Below are 21083 nucleotides of genomic sequence, written 5' to 3'. Positions count from 1 at the left end.
TCTGTTTCACAATGGCACAGTCATCTTTTACAGCAGAAGTGGAAAACTATCATGACCGGAAGCTTTGTTGATCAGAAGCTTTGTGGTGATCATTGTAGCTTCTTAGGGGGAAATTACTTGCGCCATTTAAAATGCTTACCAGGTGTTCTTACAGACTAGGGTAGCCTTGCCTACCCTGGCACACTCAAATGTGTTGAACTGCAAGTCCCATAATTTCCAACCATCATGGCCAATAGTTATGCTGGGCAGAAGATGATGGGACTTGCAGTCCACCATATCTGGGGTGGGTGCCAGTTTGAGGAAGGCTGGAATAGCGCTTGGATCCAGATTTATGTTCTATAAACTGCTCTGGTGGAAATAGACTTCCAGGCCCCCTCTTTCCCATGACAGCCGCTCCAGTCCCTTGGAAATGCTACATAAAGGGTCAGGAGACTCTGCTGAATGGGGAAGGGGGGATCCCCAAAAATCAGGCAGAGGGATCTCATTTTTTCTGAGGGCAGATCTTGGATCCAACTATAGGTTTATTCAGGACTTTGAAATGGATGTTTGAAATGAATTCCAGAGGTTCATTCAGAACTTTGAAATGGATTTGATTCAGGGTAGTTTTTAAAAAGAATTAAGTTTAAATTGTAAGTCACCTTGGGGGGCATATTTGTGTCGAAAGATGACTAATACCTGAAGCCTATATCAGACTAATAATAGATTAATAGCTGAAGCCTGTATCAGCTATATTTTCTAATGAAATGAATGAGCAAAGTTCTCTCAGAGTTACTGTTCCTCACCCCACAGATATTAATCCCCACAAATATTGCAGCTTTCTCTAAGCATTGAACTAAAGACAGGAAGTGACTGTACTTATAGATATGATGAGTAAATCTCTAGAAGTGCTATAGGACAACAGATAATGAAATGATTGCATTAAATATATATATTAACATTTTTCAAGGGTCAAGTTACATAAAAGAAGCAATGTTTTTCTTGGGGAACTTTAGCCCAACTCGAAGCGTTTGAAGTTCTGCTTGAGACCCGTGTCCTGTCTGCACTGTTAATCTCCTGTCTACTTTGATGTTTCTCCATGGCTAGGCTACCTGAGACCATTCAGAAGTCTAATAAAAAGATGAGAACCTAAAGCAATACTTATGGTTGGTAGTGGGGTCAGACTATCTGGTGGTATAGTAAGTGGAGTAGATGAATTAACAATAGCTTATTTGTCTGAGTGACTATGATCCATATATCTATATGAATTGTATATATTCCGATCTGATTCATGGGCATCGGTATCTAGATCTGCATATTCAGTTCATGTAGAATATTTCTCAATCATACATGTTTACCTTACAGGGCACAACCTATCCATCTTCATCTTCTTTTCTTTGATAAAATGAAGTGAACCAAAGCTAATGAATATATGAAATTAGTCACCCACAAGATGTTGTGATGGTCACTAGCTTAGGCCTTAGCTAGACCTACAGGTCTAGTGGGACGGAGGCATGCAACGCATGACAACCTCAGAGGGAGAGGCGTCATGCCCACCATTTTTTTCTTAAAGAAGATGCGCACAAGTGCTCGTGCGCAAAAGGTAAGGGTTTGTTTGTTTGTTTTTAAAAATCCCCACCCCCCACCCCACCCCCGACGGCCACAGTGCTCCTGAGGAGCTCTGTGCCCCATGTGCAGATCCCGACTCCTCGTGAGGAACCATGAGGAACTGTGACAAACCACGATTCATGGACACACATTCTGCGGTCTCAGGCTCAGCCCGAGACCACAGAAAAAGCGGGCCTAAAGTGTAGGGTGAGATCACGGGGCAAGGGAAGGATCATCCCTCCCTGATCCTGGGATCCCCTGTGTGTCATGTGGATGCACAAGGACAATCCCGGGGATTGCCCTGGGATTTTGCCCCATCTAGCTAAGGCCTTAGATAGCTTGAAAAAGGCATAAGAGAGATCCATGGAGGGTAGGTCTATTAATAGGTATTAGAGGTCTACTTGGAGTGTGGAATCTTTGGCCAGGTGGACCCTCCCACCTTGAGAACTTCAGCCAATGCCTGTAGAGCCTGTGTGGACCCTGAATGCACAAACTCCTAAATACAGCCTCAGATGCCTGTATCAAATATCACAGCCCACACTCTCTGATTTATTTTTTTCATTGTCTCCCCCACTCCGCCTTCCTTCGCCTGTTCTTTCTGGACTCAGCAAGCATCAACCTTGTTGAAGTTCTCCAAATTCCATCTCAAAGGTCATTCCCACTCGAGTCCATACCAGATTGCAAGTTCATGCTAACAACCTTTGGCTGGCCTTTGACATTCTTCAGAGTTCTTATGTGTCAATAAGTTATCTCTCCCTCAGTAATTTCTGTCTACTACTGGCAGTCAGAGGGTCCATCTGCAAGGTTCTTGTAGCTCACAAATGAGTCCCAGTGGGCGACACAGTGATTGCATTGCTACAGTGTTGGCTCTCTTTAATCTCTCTCTCTCTCTCTCTCTCTCTTTCTCACTGTGTTATCCCAAACAATCATGAATCAATCAGGTTTGACTATGTAGTATTGTCAATGAGGGAAAATAAAGCAATATTGTTGTCCTTACCAGAGGGAGGAAAAAATATGTCCCTGCACAGGCAAAGCAGCCAGGCCCCGCTCCCTGTTTTGCTGCACTGTATGGTGAAGACAGGCAATAAAACTCCCATAGCACAGTGATATCAGCAACAAGAGGATACATTTTCACTTCCCCCAATCAGACACCCATATTTACATAATGACTAATATTTTTACACTGTTTCTGCTCTCCTACCCCCAGAACTATGATGAAATCATGGCTTTTCATGGGTGGCAAATCTTTTCACATACGAAACAAGACCCTTTTCTGAAATATGGGACATTCCTGCCCTAATCAAAACTCTGCAGCTTGGGTTTTATTCTAATTGGTTTGATCATGTAGTAGTTTGCTTTTGCATTTTACTAAATAAAATTAAAGCTCTCTCAAGACATTTTTAACAACAACAAGAAGAAGATTATTATGTTGTTTTTGTTGTTGCTGTTGTTAATCATCATCATCAATCACCATCATCTTTTGATCAGAGAAAGATTCTCCATAATTTTAGATTATTCTTGGAACTGAAGTCTTAAAGGGGAAACAAAAAAAACACCTGTATTTCTTGATAGATCATTGTGTGCACTTTCTATCTCTGTGATAAATGGAACTATCTGAGTTTCTGGGAAACTATCACCATTTCAAAATAAATATCAATTTCAAGAATTGTTCTCTGCAGATCCAGTCCATGGTAGTTGTCAAAAGCAAATGCATCATACAGATATGCACTGGCAACTCAAACGGAAGAAGAAAATCATTTAGCTTCGTCCTACTGCAACAAGTGCTGTCAAGAAGGAAGTAGAGAGACTATGGTGAGTATCCACTATTTAACCAACAGCCCATATAATTAAAACCTGCTAACGTGTTCTTGGGCAGTTCCCATTCATTTCAATGGGGCTTGCACAAAAGAATATCCTGGGGGATTATGCCCATGATTTGACCCTCAGACCTGCTCACATCCTTGCTGTGATGAGGAATGTCAGGATGCAGTTTCTCCCTTGTGGCTCTGCTTGGGCATTCTCCCAGAATTTTTCATACATACAAGGTCAAAAAAACTCTTACACTGAAGCTTTGGTGAAAATTGATCTTCTCTTTGTATGTGGATGGTTTTGTGATGTCATCTGCTCATGGACTAGGTGTGTAGATTATGTCATGCATTTTCAAACTGTTCGACCACAATTCTTTTTCCAGTGGATATTTTTTAAATGATTTCATAAAATGTGATTTATTCTGAAATTCAGTGCTTGCTAATGGTTCTTCTAGACTATTTCAAACCTTGATTAGCAGTTCCTTTGCTATTTTGTCCCCATTATATTTCACTTGGCTTATTGTCATTTTATAAAAGGCAATTCTGTAAAAAGTACTTTTGTGCAAAATTGTTTTAGAATCATGGCTTTGGAAGGGACCTTAATGGTCATCTTGACCAATACTCATACAGAAAACCCACTATTACATCATCCCTGTGTTAATGCTAACATAATGACAAGTTCATTTTCACAAGATTTGTTAGGAAACAATCTGAAATGATGATGCACAATACTATATGACAAAAATGACCAAACGTGTTTCTCCCCTTCAACTAGAAAAATACTGTGAAAACTCTCATTTCTGCATTGCCTTCTGGGATCTGATTCCCGTCAGATGCCCTCCCAAAGATGGTTGAGTGCAATGAAAAATTAGTTTTAATTGGTTTCACATGGAACCAATTACTGAAGATGGAGACAAATTGAAGCGTTGGTTATAGTTCTGGTACTGAGAATGCTATGGTAGGCTTTGTCAAGGAAACATAGATTAATAGCACCCAAATTAATGAGAAATCTAGTTCTTTTCTGATGGAATTTTGCTTGGCAGCAGTAACCCAAATATTAATTAATTTAAAATGATTTAAGGAAAGCAAACTTCAACCAATCAGTGTTCCATATGGTTTCAAAAGTTTTAAACAGTGTTTTTAAGTCAGTGAGTGCAGATCTGCCTTTTCCATTTTGAAATATTCTGCCATTTTTCAGAATTTACTTCCGACTTTCAGCAAACTTTTGCAGACTTAAGTAAAGCTTGCCTGCCAATGCCTTTAGTTGGACATTGAAATTGGACATTGTTTCTGTCAGTTACACCATTTACCATGTATGCTTCTTAAAAAAAATAATGTTCATCTGTAGACCCACTTCAGTCAAGGATATATCATCCCTTAGAAGCTTGACAAATCAGTGACTAATGCTTTCAGTTCTTTAGACCGCAGACTTTAGACCGCAAAGTTCTGTAGATTTCAGGATTCTTCCCTATAGGGTGTGTATGCATCAGAAGATCCGAAACAGTGAGATAAAAGGGATGAACAACTGGAAATCCTGAGTACACAGAAGTGAAGAAACCAGGAAGACAATGCATGATTTTAACATCTGGAAAGGGTATTGCGGCAACATTTTCTGATGCTGACGTGCATGGAATATATACTTCCCTGGCTCTGTAACCCTGTGAGTGCCGTATAAAGGGTACAAATGCAAACTGGTCAAAAATACATGCACAATATAATTGATACACCCTTTTGAAATGTATGTCTTTGGAGCCATTAATCATGGGCCCAACCACAATCCATGATTATGACAACCAAGTAGTGATCACGGTTATAGGGTCACTATCACATTTCAAATAGTTATGTTCATTATTGTCTCATGATTCCTAGGGCAAACATGCTTTTTAACCCTTTGTGCCAGGGGGCACTACTTGGGAGGGCAATCTAGAATGAATGAATGAAAAGTGAGAAAAGAGTTGAGCACCCCTGTTCTTCTGCTACAAATTGCCCTCTGCTTGGCTGCTCTTCATTTAAAAACACCCACCCACCATTGAGGTTTAGATTAATGTTGACCTTAGTGTCCTTTGAAATGAGACAGCTCTTAAGCTTAGACTGAAGGATCTTAACTACAAGCCTATCTTTTTTTTTTTCTCCACACGTATTGAAAATGCTATATAAAAAGTGAGGAATGCTAATAAGATAATGAGGGCATCAGAGCATCAGCTGTACTTTCCAACTAAAAATCTGTAAAGCACTGCATACTGTTGTTTACCAGTGTCCAAATGTTGCTGTACCAGAACCTGTAGAAATGAACATGGAATCTCTTGGACATGAGATTAGGAACATAAAACAAACCATGCTGAATTAGATCAAAGTCCTATCTGATCCAGCATTCTGTTCATACAGTGATCAAGCAAATGCCCCTGGAAAGCCCAGAAGCAAGACATGAGTGTAGCACCCTCTTGCTCCTGCTCCTCAGGAGCTGGCATACACAAGCATACTGCCTCTACTACTGGAGGGAATATATAATTATCATGACAAGTAGTCTTTGGTAGCCAATTTTAGGGCCATGTTTCATATTCTTGTTGGAAGAGCCACAATTCCACATTTGAGTTCTTTAAGAACTCTCTCACATGGATACCATCTGGATTCAGTGATGTATTTGTTTTCAATTTGTCAATGTGGCCTAGAACTTCATCACTTGTCACCACTATTTTCCTCATTTCCCCAGTCTCCCTTCCTGAAAAAAAAAAATCTGACACCTAATGTAGTGAAGACTCACTCTCTCTCACTCTCTCTCTCTCTCTCTCTCTCTCTCTCTCTCTCACACACACACACACACACACGCACACACTCATTCATTTTCTTTGCAATCTCCTTAACCTCCTTTAGTACTCCTTTAACTCCATTGTCACCCAACTGTCCATCCACCTTCATGACTGGTTTCCTCCTTCTGATGGATTTAAATAATATTTTATCATTAGTCCTGATGCTATTAGTAACGTGCTCTTCAAAATCCATTTTTGTTTCCCTTATTGTCTGTTTGAATGTCTTTTGTTCAAGTTTGTTTTCCTTTTCGTTCTCCTCATTTGGGCAACTCTTCCAGTTTCCAAAGGAAGCCTTCTTTTCTCTATTAGCTTCCTTGGCACTGCTCATCAGCCATGCTGTTGACCTCCTAGACTTTATGCCATCTTTCTTAGCCTGCCCTATATGTTCTAGCTGAGCTTCTATTAATGTGGATTTGAGTAACCTCCAAATCCACATTTTTGACAGTTCTGCCTCTCTTGACTGTGGGATTATGTATCTATCCCATGCACCCTTGCCATCTACAGTGGAAAAAGGTTTTAATATATTTCATGCCACTCAAGCCATTCCTGTCTCTAAAGTTGCAATATAGGCAGGCTGATAGCAACTATTTAGCTCTGAAACAGGGAAAATGGCTTGGCACTCAACTTCCATGTTACTTACATGTACGTACATGGGAGTGACTTTCATTACTATTCCTGTACAAAGCAGCTGTTATGTCTAGACTCTTGTCTTGAACTATAGGCACAACAGCCTTTGCTTTGATGAAAACAAGGTTCCCCTATCACTATTGCAGAGATGAACCCTGATCGTTCCAAGGAAAATGAAATCAGCCTGATGGTTCATCTAAAATGTGGTGAACATTATTGACTGCTAAGCACCATTAGATCAAACTGTCCCCACTCAGGCCTCTTTGGTCATGTACTCATCATCCGTCTTTCACAACCTCACCACCATGACACGGCCATGGTATTACTGTAGCAATTTTACACCCTCCAAGACATACGTCAGCCAATCGAACTCACAACTTTGTTCTGCCGGCGGCATAAACTGTCTGGAGCGCAGCCGAGAATCGGCTTCCAACAGTCTTGCTGTAAATATTTCCCAGCCATAATCTGACAAAACAGACACAAGTAGGAATGTAATGGCTGCACATAAAACTGCTGAATCAGGAAGCAAGGGGAGAATTCCTTTTTTGATGTTAAAGCATTTCCCCACCCCACCTCCCACAACCCCAAATTTTAATCTGGACCATTTGGAAGCTGTCTATTGTAGATACTTTTTGACCAGCTAGTGATCGCTGCTAGTTATTAGCAATGCGATCACTAGAAAGGCAACCTTTCTGTGCAATGGAGGCACACCAGAAGCTGCTAATGTAGGATAGGGTCAAGGGGACAAATATAGCAGTACAGCTCAAAACTGTTTGTTAACAATATTAACTGACAACACTTTCCCCATGGGAGTCTACTTCAGTGTTTACATTAGTGCAGAAACCTGGATCCATGGTAACAATCTTTGATAGCCACAATCCCCTTAATCTCAACATGGATGGGAATCCCACATGGATGCCATCTTTGTTCTTCTCTGTACTGCTTTACAGGGCTGGTCCTCAAGTCAGGAGTCACTGAATTGATGCATGCAACTATCAGTGCCATCAAATGAGATTAAATTATTATTATTTCATCACTAAAAAAGAAGAATGACTTGATAGCCATGTTAATTTTGGGTTAGGGGCATAGGAAGCTGCCTTATACTGAGTCAGACCATTGATCCATCTAAATCAGAATTGTCGACACTGACTAGAAGTGGTTCCCCAGGGTTTCAGTCAGGAGTTTTCCTGCTTTATGGAGGAAGATGCTAGGGATTGAACCTGGGACCTTCTGCATGCAAAGCACGTGCTCTGCCACTGAGCTTTGGCTTTTTCCCCCCATACCAAATTCTTTTTCAGTACAAGAATGTAAATGTACTGAGATAGTGAAAAATATCATGGTTGTATGGTAAAAGACAGCAATGCAGTGGGGTTAATTTTTGTAATTATTTCCATGTAGTGTTTCAAGACCATCAAAGGATTAAAAGAACACAAATGGGCCAGAAGGATGCCATGGGGATGAGAATTTGGGAATAATTTAACATTTTGAATCCACAGGTGGTAATTGAATGAAGAGCTTCTAATTTATGTTCCCCTAGTAAATCATTGAGGTAAGTGTTAGTGAAATAATTTTGACAGCTAAAGAAAGATAAGACTAAAAAATTGTTCAGATGAAGAAATATGTCTTTCTTTTTTCTTTTTAAAATGGGATTATTATTATTATTATTATTATTATTATTATTTGAGGGAACCATTCTCAAAAGTAATCTGTCATCTCATCAAACAGCATTCTGTGATCTACAAACTTTCCATTCAAACAAGAGATCTTGATGGAACCCATTTGGGTCAAATAGCAATATGCCCAGTTTGTGCCTCAACGATCAAAGTTTGTTATAGCCACATTGCTTTGAACATTTTAACACAGCACTGCATTTTCTTCTTAGTTGCATCTGGAAATAAGCAAGGCTGCAATTTGGAAGGTCACTCCCAACGTGCTGAAAGACTGAAGATCCTAGGAATGTTCAAGACAGGCTTGATCTCAGAAGAGTAATCCAACTTTCAAATCAAAGATAAACAGGTGAGTTTGAGTATCAATCCTCTAATCCTTTGGGGTTCACTCAGGGTGGAGGGGTGTATTGAACCTTCTTTTTCTTCTTCTTTTTGGGATGAGGCATCCGAGTGAGCCATTACATCATTCGACAGGCCCTTTATTTTCTTCCTACATGTGTTCCTTATGTTGCCCACCCCTCTACCCCCGCCACTCACACACATACATAAAAGGGCTGTTGAAGGATGAATCAGCTTGCTAGGATTCTCCATCAAGAGAATAAAATACTGCCGCTGTAACTCACAAACTAGTTAAAGCAGAGGACATTCTAATTCAAGGAATGGACATAGTGATGTAAATGAGTTCAACCAGTTTGTGGATAAGGTTGTAACCATAAGATATGTGCATGTGTGTGCACGCACACACGCATAATGTGTTTTCGTTTGATGTTTAGGAAAAGTTTATTAGATATATACCAGTGGCTAAAATACCAAAATCTGTTACCAATAATACGGTACCTTGGGACTTTTAAAAGAAATTGAGCTAGATATTATTTTCAGTAGCTTAAACATTCTGGCCACAGTCTAGAGATATGTAATGTAAGCATACCAATGGGGTGCATGTTCATTGCTGTTTATAAATGCATCCGCATGTTTACTCGACAGTCAGATGAGCGACACTGTCACCTTTGGCAGCACTGATCAAATCTGACAATGGGGCTGGGCAGGAGAGTTTCTCAGCATTGTCAAAACAAACAATTGCAACCATCTAATTAGCATAGCCATGCCGGATCAGACCAAGAGTCCATCTAGTCCAACATTCTGTTCACACAGTGGCCAACCAGCTTTTGACCAGGAACTCACAAGCAGGACACAAGTGCAATAGCACCCTCTGACCCATGTTTCCCAGCAACCGGTGTCCATAGGCTTACTGTCTCTGCTACTGGAGATAGCAATAGCCATAATGACTAGTAGCCATTGATATCCTTTTCCTCCTTCTAACCCCCTTTTAAAGCCATCCAAATTGATGGTCATGATTACATCTTGTGGTAGCAGCTGGACTTCACTGGTTGTGTAGTCCAGAATCTCAATGACCAGAATTGCACATTCAGACTAGGTAGCTGGCTGTGGCAACCCATCGCCATGAACTGTGCATTGAGCACTCATTTATACATGTGGCAACAGAACCTTGGATCAAGGAGAATATCATGATTTAGAACTTGGTTTAAACAAGTTGCTTTAAAGCAAAAACATATGGTTGGAATTTAAACACACTGATTCACCAAGGATGATATCTACAAGGAAATAGATTTCTCAGCATACAGATCACCTTTCTGGAGCTGATCTCACCTTGCTGTGGTTGGCCATCCTATACTCAGTTCCCAGGTGATTGGCGCTGTCAGTTCTAAAGTGAGTACTCTGAAATCAAGGTCCTCCCCTTTTCCTCCTTCAATGATTGATCAGTAGACTTCTTTGGATGCAGCAGCTGCATGAAAGGATCTCTGAACTGGGGCAAATATATGACCATACCATCAATATATTTTTTGCCAATAGTTATAGCTAAACATACTATATGATCCCCAGCCATGATCTGAAAGTATGTGCAGTGACCTTACTGGAGCTGAGCAGGGCTAGGTCTGGTCAATGCTTGGATAGGGTATCCCATGTATCCCACCTTGAGTTCCATAATGGAAGAAATATATTAAATAAATACATGGAAGTGGGGAGATCCAAAGACATTGCACAGATCAGATGAGTTTTGTTCTGTACATATAAAATAAGCTAAAATGATATTTCTCTGAAATCCTCAACATTCCTGTGAAAGAGACAGAAAAAAGACTGCCTCTGTTACAGGGAAGCTGTTGGGAAAAGGCAGGTGGGTTTTAAGTGTAGCCCTAGTATTTGGATAATCTATATTACAGTTGAATTTTAAGATACCTTTTAATAATGCATTAGTTTTATATGTTTTTAAACAATTATATGTATTTTATGGTGTTTTGTATTATGAAGATTACATTCTCATTGGTTTGGGACTACATTAACCTTTCTTTGTTAAAATATTTCCCTGTCATTTGGCCATTTGCACAAATTATTCAGATTGGCTGGCTACCTTTGCTTGAAGGCATTCTATTGCAGCTAAAATAATAGTAATGATACTTAATATCAGGAGATTCATAAAGCTGTAACTCTGCTAATTCTAAGACATTCTGGGCAAATTGTACATGCTGCAACGTAAAGGAACCTGACATGTATTATTGCCAGAGGTGTCACAGAACTGGAAAATATGCAAAGCACTCAAATTCCTAATTTCTAAACTTTGACAAATATCGTCATGGGAGGTGATTATATATCTACGGTATAAATCCATTTCCCCGTGAATGCATGGCACACAGCGCCAGATATAAGCACTGGCCTCAGTGTAATTGTTTAACTTTACATTCTGGAGACGTGATATCATTTTTAACAAACTGTAAAGTAATGGGCTTTTGAAGAAAGACTTCAAATATACAGAGTCATTTCCTGATTAAAATATAAATTGCCTTCCTGAGCTGTCATTCCCCTAAATCTACCATGGGTGCAACCACATTTCAAAAGCTACCCTTTTCATTAATAGATGATCTCTGGAAACAGATACAGGCATAGCAAGGACATTTCTTTTTTTTAAAAAAAAAATCCATTTCAAGCCCAGGGAGATGCAAATAATGATTTAGCCCTAAGCTGGAGATTTCCCCACCAACAACAACAACATTTTCCTGCCAAGCAATGTGAAGGAGGAAGGGAGGATCGGTTCTGACTTAAGCCATCCAAGTTAACTTCTCTAAGAGTGCAACGAAGGATGCACTTTCTGTATCAGGGTCTGCAACAATAGTGCAACCAGAAATGCCAAATGAAAGCAATTTCCCCCACAGCAATCACTTGTACGTACAATGGAGGCTATTAGTGCATTGAAGTGAATTCATTCATTTATTATATTTCTATTCCGCCCAACAGCCAAAGCTCTCTGGTCAGCTTACAGAGATTGAAAAACTTAAACATACAGTAATAGTATGTAATATAAAAACAGTGTGTGTGTGTGTGTGTGTGTACACACACACACACACACACACACACAATGTTAACTATCAGCAGGAAGAAATCTCATGACCTGATTAAAGACCTTATCATATGCTTCCAAATTCCTGAGAGTAAAGGAAGGTCTTAACCTGCCCCACCCCCACCCCAAATAACAATGTTGACATCAGGAAGACCTCATAATCTGGTGGCTGCTACCAAGAAGGCCCTCTCCCTTGTTGCCACCTTCTGAGCCCCCTTGAAATCTATTGGCACATATAGATTTCCCATCACAATCTCATCAGGATGAATATATCAAAGTGGCAGATCTACAACAGACCACTGCTTCTTACTAAAACACCTAGTAGGGAAATATACAGCCCCTCCTCATCACTCACTTTTCGCAGCATTTGTAGACTTCAGAGCGGCTTTTGACTCTATACCCCATCCCCGCCTTTGGCAGAGGCTATCACTCTTAAACATTGACTAGAGGTTACTCAGGAGAATACAGGGGCTGCACCAAAACTCTAGCTTATGTGTGAGAACCTCAGCGGATGGTGATCTATCAGACCCCATCTCTACCAATAAAGGAGTTTGTCAGGGATATCTGCCAGCTCCCGTTTTATTCAATCTATATTTAAACGATATTGTCCCTACCCTAACTAGTCGCGACTTCTATCCACCCCACTTAAAGGATAGGAACATTTCGGTGCTACTGTATGCAGATGATGCTGTTCTCCTTTCACATACGCAAGTGGGGATGCGTAGGATGTTGAGATCACTAAGCGTATATTGTAAGAATGAAGCAGACAGGATGAGACACTCTGTCTCCAAATTGGGCTTCTCGCAAGCATTCCTCCTTACAAGGGGGTTTGACGGGGCCAAGGATGAGATTTCTAGAAGGCTGTATGACTTTGATATTCAGACATCTATGGCAGCGGTCGAAGTGAGCCGCTCAGATAGGCTCTATAAAAGTATCATTACTGTTCCAGGAAAGGCTCCCCTATATTTAACTTCTGGAATGCCACAAGAGCTGAGATGGCTATTTACTCAGTGCAGGTTAAATTCACTCCAGCTGATGGAGGTAAAGGCGCGCTACAAAAACCACCCTAGCACCAATGTAGATTGCCCAACAGGCTGCCCTAAAACTGAGGATATGATTCATCTCCTATTTGAGTGCCCAAGGTATGCGGAGTTGAGGAAACATTACCTTGAGCCTTTAATTCCCAGGTTTAACTACATGTCATCTAAAGGTGTAGTTCAAACACTTTTGGTTGGTACAAACTATTAAACATCATTTAGGACTGCCAAGTTTGTACACTGGGCGATGGAGGTCCGGAAACTACTGATTGACTCAAATGATTAAACTCTAATAACCCAATATTATATGTTGGTTAACACTGTAATTATAACCCGGATGATTGTTATCCTATTAACTCTCTTTTTTGTAGCACTTTTGCTGGCTAGTGGCAAGCTCACAGCGGATATGTTATTGTCTCATCTGTTTGCGAATGGCCCATGCGGCTAATATGTAATAAAGTTTATTGATTGATATATTGTTGTCAGCATTTTGGAATTCATTAATATCAGATTATTCCATAACAATATAAGTTTAGGGTGCTTTAGGGTGGATTCCTGCATTGAGCAGGGGGTTGGACTCGATGGCCTTGTAGGCCCCTTCCAACCCTGCTATTCTATGATTCTATGATTCTATAAGTTCATAATCATCTTATTGTGGAGCAAAGAATATGGCATTCAATGCACAGTTTGATAGCTGCTGGACATATATATGATAATGTCTTATAACTAATAATGAATAGTGTCAACAAGTTTCTAGACCTTATTATTACATAGCAATGTGTCACATGGCTTATGAGCCTGGGCCATTTCCATGTGATACATTTGAAGCTACTTCTTTAAGAATGTAAGATTGAAGGGAAGGATTGTGGCATAGCATGGATGTCACAATTGCTTAGGAAACTTTTTTTTCTTTTTACATCTTGTACTATATGCTCTGAATACTGAACTTAAAAATTGACATTGATGTTTCTATCAGGGTTGTGAGGGTAATGCCCAGACAGTGTAGGCATAATGATGCAAAACACAATGGAAGGGTTTATGGTTATGGTCCTAATATATCTTTCAGGATCTCCTCCAACAATGACCTGAGTTACTTTTTTCCCCCTGGGTTATGTAAAAGAACTTTCTTTCAAAGAGATTGGGGCACAACACAGTTGCGTATTAACTTATTTCACAGGACAGCAATACCAGGAAGGACAGGAAATAGAAAGCCAATTATATGCTGATTTTGGTGATGTTATTTTTCAGATTAAATGCCACTTGGAGTTACAAAAACTAGCACTTGAAGCTGTCAGTTTTCTGAATGCTTTCATATGAAGCTCTGTCACAGCAAACAGAATGTCGGATAGTTCATCTCCATAGGGGGGCTGCAAAACTCTGACAGAGGTTTAACAGCCCTTGAAATTATATCCCCAAATCTTAGAGAGCCTGCTGATTCAATGGGAAAAGACATAAGCTAAGCAAGTTATAAATAAACTCTTTTATCACAGGCAATACTGTCTTGACGACTTCAAAGGCCAGGCTAAGGATATACCAATTTCTCTGAAGTTCTGTAGACAGTAGGAACTTTATTGTGCTGGACAAGCAGGTTTCACATCAGAGGTGCAATTTGATAATACCAAAGAAGTCCTCGCCTCCTGATCACTCTACTCTTTGCCCCGCTTTGATATTTGCCATTGGAAAGTCTGATGAAATGAGATCACGAAAGCTAGCTGGGGCTTAACATGCATTGTCAAATTTGGTCGTGTTACTTTAACTATTTAAATTCTTGCTCAAGCTTTCCACTGAACAAGGATGAACAAAGGTATTGATGTTGTTGGTGAGCTGGCCATTTCGATTACTGGGAATGCAAATAGGCCAATCAGGAGTGGGCAGGGCTTTTAAAGAAGCGCTATCATGTTCATTAATGAATGAGAGTGTTTCTCTTGGTAGCCTGGAATCTCTCTCCAAGGTTGGGAATGACACTGTGATATCACCAGGTGGTGTCAGGGCAGGATTAGGCAACACACGTACAGGGCCCTACTTAACAGAATGAGCAGGAATAATAAACTCATAGAATAGTAGAGTTGGAAGGGGCCTGTAAGGCCATCGAGTCCAACCCCCTGCTCAATGCAGGAATCCACCTTAAAGCATCCCTAACAGAATAAAATAATAGAATATTAGAGTTGGAAGGGGCCTATAAGGAAGACCCCACCACTTAATTCAGCACAGCCAGTTTACTACATTGAGAAGTAACTAATCAGTGGAAGATGGTGGCTCCAATTCTGGTGGGGCTGTGACTCCATTCTGGGTTTCAATCAGAACCAACCAGAACTCCAAAGGAACTATCCAAGGTGCTGAACCCTATCCCCAAAATAGGTTTAGCACCTTCGGTAGCTCATTTAGCTACCCCGAACACTTAAAACAAACTTACTTTTTTGCTGGAGCACAGGTACATTCCAGCTCCTGTCATTTCCCCCCCCCCCCTTTTTTTAAAGGCAGGAGTGACATCCTGCTTCCTCCCTGGATGTCACACATTGTGTGTGAACCCAGGGGGAGGATCTTGCAATTATTATGTCATGAGATCCTCCCTCTTCTCTCTCCTGGTGTAGATGTGCCCTAAGATTGGAAAACTGACAAACTGAGAGAAACCAGAACTGACAGATTCATCCATCCCTATCCTTATGACCACCTAAAGAGGTATTTTGACACCCCAGGTGTCAAAATGGATTGACTTGGTAAAATGGATTAGATAGGGGTCTAGTTGATTTAACTTTACTGCTAGAATTACTAAATCAAGAAGTTAGTTTCTTGATAAACAGAACACAGTATTTGCTAGGGGAGTGCGCTCCTCACCGAAAATCTGGGGGTCCAACGGGCCTCCTAAATTGCTGTGCAGTTAGGGGGCAGTCTTAAAACTGTTGGAAACCCACAGTGCAGTTAAGAAGATCGTTCAGACCCCCAATGGTTTTTTAGGCAACATGAAGGCATGTTTCCTGTTGATGGACAACTAACTGAACACTTCCATATTAGGGAGATGGTCACTGATGGGTGAGGGAGGGGTAGTTTTGAGATTGACATCTGTGGCTAACCGAAAAACACATTCTCCTCCCTGTCCCTCCCCCTCCAATCACAGTGTAAACGATATATATAACCCATCTTTCCTCGTCCTGGGACTCATTCATTTGCTAGCTCATGGAGCGAGAAAGACTCCCTCTCCCCATATGCACTTCATTTTCTCTCAAGAGAGCTTGTAGAACTTTCAGAAACTAACCTCCTACAAAAATTGAAGTCCCCCATGTGTGTCAACTTGTTACCATATACCATATGTTTAAATTATGGGAACTGTGTCTGAACTAGAATGAAGATACAACCAATTTTCTTCACTTCTTGAAAAATTGATGTTGGCTGAAAGGAAGGATTTAGGGGAAAATGGCTCATATTATGAAAATAATGCAAACCATTCCATGTAAATGAGTTGTCCCAGGAAGGGATGATGACTGGCAGGCAGAGTAGATCCATAAAGTCTCACAAGCCAATATTAGGATACTGAAAAGAATCTTGTGCCAAAGGATGATCTGTGTATTGCAAGTATAGATGCAACTCAGCTGGACATAAAATCAAGAAAAGAAGGGGGCGAGAGAAATGTTTGCTAGTACTAGTATATCTCTTGTTCTGAAGACAGGACTCAAGTTTATATGCTTTGAAAAAAATTAAGATATTATATTTATGTTTGTTCTTGTCTGACCTCTCATAGAGAGAGAGAGCGTGCGCGCGCACACACACACACACACACACACACACACACACACACACTTATTTCACCCCATTACAGCAAACGGTCAGGGAACAGATCTCTATTTTTTTATAAACTGAAGCAGATCTCTACTTTTATAAACTAAAGATGCACAACTGTGCATCAGCAAAGTAAAGGATAAAAGGTCCTGAGTAGGTGTGTGGGGGGGGGGGTGGAGGTTGATTTTAACTTAATTTTAACTTAATTTTAACTTAAATTTAAATTTTACTGTTTTAACTCTGTATTTTAATTTTAAATCAATTTTGCTGCATGGTTTTTATCCTGGTTGTGCTTTTTATACTGTATTTTGTATTTGTGCTTTTAACCTGTTGGTTGTTTTATTATGGTTTTAATTTTTGGGAACCGCCCAATAGCTTCGGTATAAAAATGTAATTAATAAATAAATAAAGGGGGGATTTTTAAAAATATATTCCTAAAAATCAAGGGATAGACAGATATAAGCTTGGCATGTCTAAAGTCCTACTAAAGAGCTACCAGGGTGCCAAGTTTCATCTCTTTCTCTTTAAAAATGACAGAGATGTATGCATTTTTGTTAATTCCCATTGACCATAAAAGCACGGTTTCTCTGAAAATGGAGTGGTTTTCTGATGAGTAATCTGGCCATGTGGGGAGACAGAGTTGCCCTTAAAACTGGGGCATGGAATCGACTCATCAGAGCTCCGCCCTGAATTTCAGACAGGAGCAGACCCGCTCTGCACACCCCTAGCATTTGCAGTCAATGACAATACAAAGTATCATTGTTGTAGCTCCATGTACTTGCCTTAGCTGTAATAACGGGCAGATACATTAAATGGCTCCAATGATATGTGGAAAAGGCAGCATTTTTTAGACCATTTTGAGATCAAAACCAAATGTCCCTATCTGCCTTCTTGGCTGAAGATGCAGCATGGAATTCATGCGCTTTAGCTTCTGCTAACTCAACAGAAGACCCATAACCAAACATATACTGTATTTCTGGGAAAGCAGTTGCAAAATTGACAAATGGCCTAGTCCCTTTTAGCAATGGTCTCCAGATTTAAGTTATAGGTAAATCTTATCTTATCTAGGTAATATACATGATTCAATGGGTTGGATCCAGATTGAGGTGCAGGAAATTGTGCTGGTGGAGTGGCCCTCCCCTCCCCCTCCCCCTCCCCCTCCTCCTCCTCCGGGCAGTCATCTGTTCCACCGTTAAACAGCTCTTACTGTTGGACGTTTCTCCTAATATTAGCTGAAAGCTGCTTTCCTGCAATTTCTACCCATCGGCTCTACTCCTGCCATCCGGAGTGACAAAGAGCAAATCTGCCCCATCTTCTGCATAGTAGCCCTTCATAGACTGCTATCATTCCTCTTGTTGATTTTCTCTTCTGCAGGCTAGACATATCTAGCTCTTTCATCTAGGGATGTGCATGGTCCCCCCGATTCACCTCAGAGGCCATTTTGGAGCCCCCTAAATGGCCCTGATTTGCCTCGGGGTGCTTCAGGGGTTTTCCACTTATCCTCACCACCAAAGTTAGATTTGGGACCCCCAAGGCGACTCGGTCTTGCAGGTCCCTGGATGCCAGCCATGCAGCCGGCACCCAGGAAAGCTTGGAGCAAGTCTGGGTAGGAGTCCATTGGACTCCCGACTCTGTGCTCCCTCTGTTGCCCCCCTCGCCCCCCCCAACTCAGAGCTGCTGCCACTGGGACTTACCCACTCACCTGCCACCACCATGCCGCTGCTGCCACTGCATCACCGACACATCACCGCTGCCGCCACATCACTTCCACCATAGCACCATCACCAGCATGACCAGGAAATGTGGCATCCTCCTTAGAGCCAGGCCACAATTTCAAGGTATCATGGGGGCTCTGTTTTAGTACATCTACAGCCGCAAACCACGGTAGTCACAAAGGGCCATTTTCCCTTTACATAGTTTGCGGCCCAGAGACCCCATGATATCTTGAAATCACAGCCTGGCTCTCAGGAGAATGCCGTGTTTTTCTGGTCGTTGCAGCAATGTAGTGGTGGCGGCAGCGATGCAGCGGTGGCAGTAGGTGAGCAGGGACAGGGAGGTGAGTCCAGCACCATCCAAAGTGGCCTGAGTTGTCCTGAAGCTTCACTACCAATCTGCTTTGGCCTTGGTCCGCCTCAGGCCACCCCAGAACTGACTCGGAACCGAGGCAAGTTGGGGATTCAGCCCTACTTTCAACCATTCCTCAAAGGATGGTTTCCAGACCTCTCACAGTCCTAGTGTCCCTCTTCTGGACATTCTCCAGTCTGTTGATATCCTTCTTAAAACAAAGTACCAAGAACTGAACACAGTACTCAAAATGAGACCTGACTAATGCAGAATAATTGTGTTCCTGAACGAAAACCTAAGATTGCATTCACTTTTTGAGCAGCCATACCACCATGCTGACTCATATTCAGGTTGTGATCCATGAAGGATGCAATACTATGCTTGTTAGATAGGGAAAAAGCCAGTGGAGCCTGGTGGCTCCGATATCATTGAGGCCATGAATCTGCCCCAGGCTTCAGTCAGAACCAGTCAGAAGTGTAAAAGAGCTTCTGCGCCATGGATAGCTCCTTTGGAGTTCTGACCGAAGCCTGGAGCGGACATAGTGCTTTACTGGCATTGGAGGCACCAGCCTCCACCGAAAAAAAGTTCTACAATGCCCAGAATTCCCCAGCTAGTATGGCTGGGAGTTGTGGTAAATTCTGGGAGTTGTTGGACTTTTTTTTCCTGTCTAAACAGGCCCAGGATCATGCTGCTAGACACTTAGATCTTTTTCACATGTACTGCTGCCAGCATCAGAGCATGAGATGCCTTTGTTATTCCTCAGTGCTGGAAGGAAGCACACCACACTGAGGTGGCCGTAAAGGGGTGGGATTTACAATGAGCCTTTGTGTAGACTGGCACATACAGGATCAGGGCAGAAGTTGTGCTACCTGAACCTTCTATGACTGCTATTCAACATTTTTTAGTACAATCAGTGATCCCCCAGGTCGCTAGCCTTCTGATTCATTTCATGGTTTGTGTGTATGTGTGTGAAATAGCTGTAAGGGGGGGGAACTAACAGTGTGAGATACACAATTATTGGCATAGAGGGAATATAGTATATTTTTGAAACTATATAAAGCAGTGATCGCCTACATGTGTGGCTTTGGTTAACAATTCATTAACAAAACTCTTAATGGTGCTACAAATGTACATGGAATATGATCACCCTATCCAGGTGTTACACTCACATAAATGCACAAGCCTATGCATGCAAAGTAATCTGAAATATTACATTATCATAAATGTCCAACGTTTGGCAAACATCCACATATGAAAGCTGGCAATCTCACATTTTTAGAATGTCCGAAAGCTCAGAGATCCAGTGTCAATATCAACTACCCCCACCCCAACACAGTGAACCGGGGGTGGGTGACTTCTGGCCTTTTAGATGTTTTGGTCTACAATGGTGAAGGATGATGAAAGCTGTAGGCCAAAACATCTGGGGGCCACAGGTTGCCCATCTCTGCAATAAACTTCAGATGTAAAAATAAGAAGGGTACAACGGTGAAGGTAATATTTGTTCCCTCATGACTGTCAGCATCCAGATGCATATCTCCCAAAGTGTGTGTGTGTGAATATATTAGTGCTATGCCGAATCCTGCCCCCTATTTTTGGGAAACTTTTCCCTCCTGAGGAAAGAAGCATTGTTTTTTCTGCCTCTTTCCCAGGAAGGGGGAGAATTATAGAAAATTTTCTCCTTGGAGAGGGGGGCAGCATTTCCACATACCATTTTTAAGTGTAGCCGGTTGCCGAGGGGGCCTTCTTTCTATTTTTATTTTTTTAAAAAAAACCTCTGGCATTTGGAGGAGCCTGGCAGTTCTTTCTGAATGCCTACTGAAGACCATGTGATCTTGCCCTCTTCAATAGGCCTGCAGGAAGAACTCTTGTGCCAAAGGCTGATCTGTGTACCACAAGTATGGATGCAACTTGTCCAGGCCTAAAGTCAAGCGAAGAAGAGGCAGTGAGAGAAAGGTTGCTGTTGCTAGTACTAGTATATCTCCTGTTTTGAAGACAGGGCTCAAGTTTATATCCTTTGAAAATATATACAAAAATTAAAGGTATTTATATTCGTTTTTGTCTGACTTCTCATAGGGAGAGTACCCACCCATCCCATTTCACCCCAATAGAGCAAACAGTCAGGGAATGCAGGGATCTGTTCCAACTTAGCATGGCTAAATCCCTACTTAAGAGCTACCAAGGTGCCAAGTTTCATCTCTTTAACTTTTAAAATGACAGAGCTGTAAGCATTTTGGTTTCCCATAGGCTATAATCAGGTGTTTATCCGAAAACAGAATGGTTCTCCGACAGGTAATCTGATGGGG

Source organism: Elgaria multicarinata, chromosome 1, assembly GCF_023053635.1.
Source record: "Elgaria multicarinata webbii isolate HBS135686 ecotype San Diego chromosome 1, rElgMul1.1.pri, whole genome shotgun sequence".
Lineage (NCBI taxonomy): Eukaryota > Metazoa > Chordata > Lepidosauria > Squamata > Anguidae > Elgaria > Elgaria multicarinata.
Note: the sequence above shows the minus strand (reverse complement) of the source record.